The sequence below is a fragment of the Notolabrus celidotus genome, chromosome 7, assembly GCF_009762535.1.
Source record: "Notolabrus celidotus isolate fNotCel1 chromosome 7, fNotCel1.pri, whole genome shotgun sequence".
Lineage (NCBI taxonomy): Eukaryota > Metazoa > Chordata > Actinopteri > Labriformes > Labridae > Notolabrus > Notolabrus celidotus.
In genome coordinates this window covers 4,457,593-4,466,889 of record NC_048278.1, presented here as the reverse complement: position 1 = coordinate 4,466,889, position 9,297 = coordinate 4,457,593, and positions in this window count along the sequence as shown.

The window sequence follows — 9,297 nt, the reverse complement described above, 5'->3', positions numbered from 1 at the left end:
CGTCTCTGTCAGCTCCCGGTGTTCCAGTCTGAAGAGTGACCCTGTAAACTGGAGACCTTCAGCTGAATGTGTCAGTGTTTGTGGAGTTTACAACAGCTGTTGAAACACAGAAGGAGTCCTTGGGAATGCATCCTAGTTTAGTTTTTATTTAAATGTCCAAATATCCTCATCAGATATTTAATGATCGTCTAAAGACATTTATGAGGGATGCATCCTGCTGAGAATCTCCAGTTAACAGGGTCGCTGTTTAAACCAAAACACCGGTCCATCTCTGACATCAATTTAAAATCTGTCGTCTGGCTTTATGTCGAGGGTTTCAGACGTTTTGAATCCGCTTTGTCTCGAGAGCTCGTCTCCTTCTAAGAGTTGATTTAGTGAATCCGTTTGTAATAAAGCTCGATCAAAAGCAGCACCAGAGGAATCTCCTCCATGCTAACAGGCTAACTGAGGTGTCCCTCGTGCCTTTTCTTGCTGGCTTGTTTTGCATCATTTTCACAGGACTTCAGACCTCGGTTGAAACACAGACAACAGTGGACTACAGGAACTATTTAGGTCCTGAAAGAGTAGTTCCAGGGGCTAAAAGTTCCTCAACAGACCTCATGATGCTCTCCCTCACTGCTGAACCGATCTGTCAGAATACAGCGATGTGTTTCTGTAACAGGCTGATCTAGGGCAGTGTTCATTTGTCTCTTATCTGTTACATTATGTGCTGCAGAAACAGATCCTCACTGCTTCCATGCATCGTCTCATTTACTGTGACTGATATCATGAAAGAGACACAACCAGCTCCCGGAGTGATGACAGTTTAATGTTTGATGCCGTAACAGCTCCGTGTCAGATTCTTGATTGATTGATTTGGTGAATATTCTAAAGAACACGTTGAGTACGATGTTTGACGGTTTGGATCAATTCTATATCATCAAACCTGACGGAGCAGTTCAGAGTGAACTGAGTGAACTCTCCCGTCACCTCAGGCACCTTTCCTTACATCAGCAGATCAGCAGGGACAGCACAGCAGCAGTGCATTGTGGGAGAATCTAGGTTCAACTATCAAAGTAAGGTTAGGAACATTACACAAGTGCAAGTGTTCAGAGAAGGTAACGCGGAAGATTTAAACACCAACCTCGAAACTTCAATCGGCTAGTTTCGTTAGCTTTAACACTCAAAGACCGAGACAGCCGGCGGCGGCTACTTGTTCTTAAATGTTTGATAACGTTTGAACCGCTAATCCTATCAACAAGCTTTCAAAACTCAGTTACAGCGGACATTCTCAGCTTTCTATTGAAACCATGTCTCATTCAGTATATTCAAACTAAATTCAGGAGAGTCTGGTGCCCCCACAGCTGGTCTAGGTCTTGAGAGAAAACGACTAACGTGTGATTGTGTTTTATGGACTAAAACTAATGAGGACAAAAAAACTAAACCAAGGGTCAATCTAATGAGACTAAGATTAAGATTGAATCTAACGTAGCTTCCAAAGTGAACACTGTTGTGATTTAATGTGTGTGGCTTTATCTCCACTCGTCACACACTAAGAGAAATCATGCTTCTTCCCAGGTGCAGCTCTAGTTCTTTATAATTCCCTCTCCCTGCGATGCTGCAGCCAAGTCCTCTTTTCTTTTAAAGAAACTAAAGTATGATGACTGTTGGAGTGAGAGGCAGAGTACACACTGATGCGTCGCCCCGTTGTAGGCTCCGTGCTCTCTGGAAAATAAGAATAGTGTTAGGGATGGGCAGTTGAAGCGTCAGGGCTTCCTACAGAAAGGCCAAAATTAGCTGATTGCTTTAAATCAGCATCGACGCATTAATCTGGATTAGATTAAATGAACTTGTTTGCACACTGCAGCATCTTTCTGCTGCAGCTGTGACGGGAATATAATGACACCACTGCACTCCTGTCACATTTTCTCAGAAGTCAAAAGTAATCTGAACTTTCATTAACGTCCGAGAGTAATCAGAGCTTTCTCTGAGTATATGCACACCGTGCTGACACCGGGTGGACATCTTGTGTGTGCTCTCCTGCATAGTTTACATACGAGATCAGCTGTTAGCAGCCTGTAGCATGTTGATGCCAAACGATGCTAGGCCCGGTGTTCCCTGCGAGCTGAGGAGAAGGAGGCAAAGACGACGTGCTGGTACTGAGGTGCAAGCTAGGAAAAGACAGCATCGACCTGTCCTTCCACCCACCGTTATGAGGAATGTCAGATCTATCTACGATAAGGTGGACGAGCTAACCCAGCACCCGAGGGAATACTGGCAGAGTAGCATCATGCTAACAGAGCTAACACCGGACACAAACGCTACATTGGAAGGATTTCACCTGCTGTGGGCGGACAGGATACAGGAGAGCAAGACTGAACTAACTGGTGAAGAAGGCCAGCTCAGTCCTGGACCCTGTGGAGGTGGTGGCTGACGGGAGAGTGTTGCCAAGCTGTCGTCTTTGCTGAACATTTTTTTTATATATATATTCTTGTTGAAATTCTTGTACTGTACACCTTCTTGTTTGCTGCTGTAACTCCATGAATTTCCTCTTCGTGGGATGAATAAAGGAGTATCTTATCTAATCTTATCTTATTTTATATTTCTGAATGTGACAGTTTTATCTTTAAGATAATAAACCCTGTTTCTGACAGAATACACTTTCGTTGTTTTGAAATGTTAAATAAAGGGATTTTGAACATGCGTGAATCGTGATTGAAGAACTTCATCTCTAACATCCTCCCCTCTGATACAGTTTAACTTGGTATCAGTTGCAGATGTGATCCTCATGAGACTACCCGTCGATCTCATCTCTTTAAACTGTTAAACTTAATGAAACGCTCTCTGAAGAATCACATTTGACATCTTGTCATCTCTGTCACATTGATGTAAAGATTGTGGTTAGTTCAGGTAAAACAAGCTTCGGAGCTTTGATGTCGTCCCCCCGTCTCTGGAGGGAGTGATGTTTGGAGCTGAGCTGCTGTTGGATGGAGATGCATCAGCTGTAAGACAGAGATCACACAGAGACTCTGCAGAGAGCTCAGTCTCTCTCATTGCTCTTCACTTTGTGCATGTTGTTGTTGTTGTTGTTGTTGTTGTCTCCTACTTTTCCTTTTGTGTGCAAGTGTTATTTTGATGTCTTGTCTTCAGGCCTGCACCGTACACTCTGCTGAATGATATAGTCATTGTTTCACAGTTTATATATTCAGTGGGACTGCAGATGAAACTGGAGGATATTTAGGGCCCGAGCACCGCTGGTGGCGAAGGCCCTATTGTAACCCTAAAGGCTGATTTATACTTCTGCGTCGAACTGACGGCGTAGCCTACGCCGTAGGTCTGCGTAGCTCCCGTACCTACGCAGAGGCCTACGCACGTAGCTGACGTGCACCTCCTCCAAAATGTAACTCCGCGTAGAGCCGACGCGGACCGCAAGCCCTGTGATTGGTCCGCTCGGCGGCTTTGTCTTTCCCGCATTCACAGCACTTCCGGGATCCCGGACATCGGCCACACATCGGCCGTGTATTTCATGTCCTCCTCTCTATTCTTCATGTAATCATGTCTGTACGATAAACAGCAACATGTATCAGCTGTAGATTAACATAACAAGCTTTGAATCGATGTGGAAAAGTAAACAGAGATCGTAGCGGGCCGGAAGTAGGAGACCGGCTATCAGAGAGACCACACTGCCCTCAGGCGTTTCGGCGGAGAATTACTGCGCGACACGGACACATCGACGCAGAAGTATGTGGGGCTCATGTCTGCGTCAGCCCCTGCTGCGTAGCGGCGACGCAGAAGTATAAATCAGCCTTAAGGGTTATTATTATAGGAGATTGCAGTTTTGGACCCCTGAACGTTAATGAAAGCGCGGATATTTTTGCACACTCATCGGGCCTGGTGAAAATTGCAAGTTATTATACGTCTTGCAAAAAACATTTCTGTAGCGCCCCCTAGAGGTAAAAATAACACCCTACGCATTGAGTTTTTTGAGCTACATGCGTGAAAAATCTTACACATATTTATGGCATCAGGACGCACAAAAAAGTCAGTGGAACCCATATTCAAAACTCAACAGGAAGAGCGCCACCTAGCTTTGAACATGAAAAAACGGGCCAAAATGGGTCTGTGCAAGGGTGCATACTTTTGCTAATTTCTCCTAGAGCTTTTCTCTGATTCAGTCCAAACGAGGCACATTCTATAGTAAACCCATTGACGATTAATACAAAGTAAAGGCCTTCTGTTCAGACGAAAGATGTGGGCGTGTCAGAGTTTGGGGTGGGGCATAAAAAAAAACGTCATAAAATGGAATTTTGTGACTTTAAAATGCACGTAATCTCACCTCATCCAACACACTCATCAGTCCTCGGTAAAATTGCGACATTTTATGGGTTTCGCAAAAAAAGTCGAAAAAATGTGCTCACTAGCGCCCCCTACAGTTTCCAAAAACACCTCCCCATAGAGGTTATTTTGAGCTACATGCTTGAAAAATTTTACACATATTCATGGCATCAGGACGCACAAAAAAGCCTCTTGCATCCATATCCCAAACTCAACAGGAAGAGCCCCACCTAGCTTTGAAAATGAAAAGTGGTGTCAAAATAAGGGTGCATACTTTCGTTATCTTCTCCGAAGGCACTTCTCCGATTCATTCCAAACCAAGGGCAACATATAGTAGACACCTTTACGAGTAAAAATGATCAGAATAAATTTTGATCAGACAAAAATTGTGGGCGTGGCATGTGTTGAGGCGGGGCATCAAACGCACATACAGCTTTGAATGTGAAGAATGATGCCCAGGGTGCATACTTTTGAGAGCTACTCCTAGAGTTTACATGTGGCAACGACTCGCGTAGGCAGTGGCTGCTGGTGTGCGAGGGCCTGTTCATCGCCGCTTGCGGCTTCAATTGTATTTTTGTTATTGGGTATCTCCCTCCTTACTGTAATGATTTTATGAGTTTATGTTACTACTCTGCTGTATAATCATCAGAATGTTCTGAGTAACCGAAACTGTGACTCCTGCACTGCTCGTTAGCTGCATGCCACACACACACACACACACACACACACACACACACACACACACACATGGAGACTTGGTGTCGACCCTGTTCATCCTGATTAAACCCTCAGTGTCTCTTCATGTCTGACTTCCTTTTATTTGTTAAGCTGCACACAATCTGAGTGCTGAGTGAGGCTCAGGGTGCAATGAGTCTGGATAAAGTATCTTGATCATACATGGGTGTGTTATGAGCATTACTTATTTAATTTCCTTTAAAAGCTGGGTGTGCCCACAGGCAGGAATCTTATATAAAGACGACTTAAATGGAGAAGGGCAGAGGAGGTCAATGACTAAGAATCAGAGGCAGGATTAAAAAAATGTACAGAACTGAAGACGGATCATTAAGTTGTTGTGATGTTAATTTTAATGCGATTAAAAAATGATAAGTCAGCTTACTTTGAGAAGGTCACAGAGTTAACTTTGACTTTGGGTTAGGGATTTTAAGAAGTGACTGAATCATCTGCAGGTAAACTAGGACACATGAGTTAGCTTAGCGAAGCTAAGGTTAGCAGAGCTAGCTCCAGCAGCCATCAGTCCTCCTTCAGGTCCTCATGCCTGTGCTGGACATCATCACCTGAGCTCCTTTACATCCAGCTCGGGCTACGACACAACATCAATCAATCTTTATTTATAGAATCTCAACAAATGTTCTCATCAGACCCCAAACAGAGCAGGTCTAGACCGTACTCTATGTTCTATTATTAACAAAGACCCAACATCAAGACTCGATCACATCCAGTCCCATCTTACAGACAGGACTCAGTCTGATCTCATCTTAATCCACCATGAGTGGAGCACTTTGCAACATTTAGAAAGTTACAGTCGCAAGGACAAACTTCCTTTAACAGGCAGAAACCTCCAGCAGGACCAGACTCATGTTAGACACATATCTGCTGAGACCTACCGTGTTGCAGAGAGGGATAGAGGGAGATGAAGAGAGAGAGAGAGAGATGATAGTGGTGAGATGGATAGTAGTAGTTGTAGCAGTTGGAGTCTGGCACGTCCACAGCAGCAGAGATCCAGAGGAACCTACGAGACAAGGGAGCTCAGGGACTCCAGAAAGGTCTATGGTTAGTGACTTTAATGGGACAGGAAGAGTTAAAGTAAGAGACAGGCAGAGAGAGGAGAGAGAGGGAAAGACAGGATCCCTGTGTGTCAGTCTAAGCCTATAGCAGTCTAAGTTGACTAAAGCTGCATGTCCTCATATGGACGCAGCTCCGCCTGACTCTTCGTGGAGAACGTATGATCATTTGTAAATCAGCAAAATGTTTATCTTAAGTGCTTAGAATAAAACATACTTTCATCACAGTCTTCAACACCTATAAATCGAGCTGCCTCTCACATGTCAGTCGACTGTGTGAGAATAAAATGCAGAGCAAGGTTATATATTGAAGCCAAAAGAGAACATACAGTCTAATTACCAATGATTGATGACTCCACATGACTGACACATGAAGTTGAGGCAGGTAAGGTTAACAGAGGCAAGACAAGTTACCTTATATAACTTATTTTTAGCAGCTCAGCCTCTCAAAGTGCTTCAGGACATGAGACATGAGAGCGGGCAGGAACAAACACGTCTGAAAAGAGGATGTGTCGACTCGTTAAAACACGCTGTTAATAATAATCAACCTGTTCACATTAGCGAGATTGACCTTCTTAATGACATTGGCTGTTTGTGGCCATCTTCCTGCTGCAGAGCAATAATAATAATAATTTTAGTTGTAGAGCATTTTTCAAAAACCAAGGTACAAAATGCTTCACATGGGCAGCAAAACAAAACAGGCAGTTCATAAAAACACACAAGTCAAGATAAAGAAATAAAACATATTTTAAAGGACATAAAGTCCCCCTAAAATAACTTTAAAGGAATACAATTATTTTGAGATATATTTCTTGAAACGGTTAAAATAAAATAAAATAAAATAAAATAAAATTCAGATAAAATCAGGAAAGGCTCTACAATAAAAGTAAGAATATATTTAGGGCCAATCATACGCCCACCTGGTGGTACTGCATGATGGATCAATCTTTCCAGCATTGAGGATTACATTAATCTCAAAGTCCATTTGCAGAAATGAAGCCCCAAACTTTCAAGGAACCTCCTCCATGCTTCACTGTTGCCTGCAGACACTCATTATTGACCCGTTCTCCAGCCCTTCATCAGTCCACCTGCTGCCATTTCTCTGCACCCCAGCTCCTGTGATTTCATGCATAGTTGAGTCGCTTGGTCTTGCTTCCATGTCTGAAGCTTTTTGGCTGCAACTCTTCCATGAAGATCACTTCTGGTCAGATTTCTCCAGACAGACAATACGCAGGGATTTGCAAGTTCACGAGAGTACGTTTTAATGTATATATTGAATATAAATCCATGAATGGTCATACTGCAATATGTTTAAAATATGAGCGCTGATGTCTCGTGTATGTAAATGTATTATTTGATGTATGCATCACATTGTTTTTCTGACTTATTAAATGAATTCAGACGCTGTGCACATTTACAGAGAGGAGAGGCACAGCTCAGCTCACCTGAGGAGACTTCTTTCATTGCTCACACTGCCATCTAGTGGTCAGAAGAAGGATGACTCCATATTTTTAAATAGTAGACATTATGACCCAAATGTGTCATGGGAAGCATTCAACAGTGTCTGTGTTAATTTAAAGAAGAATCCTTTACTGCAAACTTATAAAGGAATAGTTTCTAAAATGCATTCAGTGTGTATGAACATTGATTTTGTCCACAGTCCTCTCTTCCTGTTTTCTTCCTGTGTTGTTGCTGCATGACATGATTGTTTCTGTACTCACTCAATCATCACATTGCTCTGCGGCGTGACTTCCAGCTGCTCTGCATGATTCCTGTGAGGCTCAGAGACTCATGATAGGAAAATGAGGTCCTGTCTCTGTGAGTGAAGAAAGAGAGGAAGACTTCAGCTGGATGATGAGTATTAAACACTCATGATAGGCTTTAACTAAACATAATCAAAGGGTCACTGATGCACCGTGGGATGTAATGTACACAGGTTAAAAAAAGTACAATGTGCATGCAAAAGTTCTGCGCCTCTAATGACTTAATTTATGCCTGGATGACAAGCAAACAAAGAACAAAGAAAACTCATGGCTCCTGCTGCCTCTCCTGTGCTGGTAAGAAAACACCCAGGTGCATGCTTGCCTTCTTCCACCTATCTAAATAACCTCAGGTACCCACAGTGTCACCAAACAAAACAAACAAAATAAAACATATACAAATATAATATACAAAAGAACTAAATATATTAAACAAATGACAAGCGAAAATATATCCCCAAATCTAACTTCAATGAATTATAAAAAAGAAAAGTTTAGAAAATTCAAACAACTAAAACTACGTATCAGTTGTAAACTAAATAATCAACTAAATACAAAAAATAAACTAATAGCTCCTATACATTTTATCACCCCACTCTCGCAGGCAAACACACTGGTTTCTATTCATCCCTCATTGGTAACACCCTGTTTTATCTACAGTCACTAGTCAAAGTTCACAGCCGTAGCTGTAGCCTTTGCTCAGGTAACTCTATCAACCTCATCACACCCAAACTCAACATCTCAACATCTCAGATGTCACTCAACATCACTCAACATCACTCAACATCACTGCACTTGCTTTTAAGTTGCTTTTAAGTTGCTTTTAAGTTGTTCACTCCTGTCATATGTTTGTATTGTATTGTTCTGTCTCTAGGTCTCTCTGTACGTCCTCTCTGTCTATTATTTTATTTTATTCATTGTAATGCCACATGTGTTGCCTCTTCGCCCAGGTCGTTATTGTAAATGAGAATTGACTCTCAATTGACTGACCTGGTAAAATGAAATAAATATCAGTGTTTTACCTCAGCTAGTTTGTAAACACACAAAGTGTCATTTGTTTTTCCTTTTTTGGTAAAGCCTTATTTTATTTTATTTTTTTTTTTGTTGACCAAATATTTTAAGCAACAATCAAGAAAAATAATTGATTTAACAGATTTTATATTTCGGCCTGTAGTTACTCTAATTTAAAGCTGTTAAAGTAAATAAAACAACAGTGATGAATAAACTTCATTTCATACATTAACACTTGCGGACCGGGGAATCCCAGAAAAATAAAAAAAAGGTTAATAATAAATATAAAATAATGAATACTATGAAATCATATTAATATATAAACTTGTAATAAAAACAACATTAAACTCAGCCCTGTGTCTGATGCGTTCAAAGTCCGGCAGGAGCGGATACAATCTGCGCACGCGTAG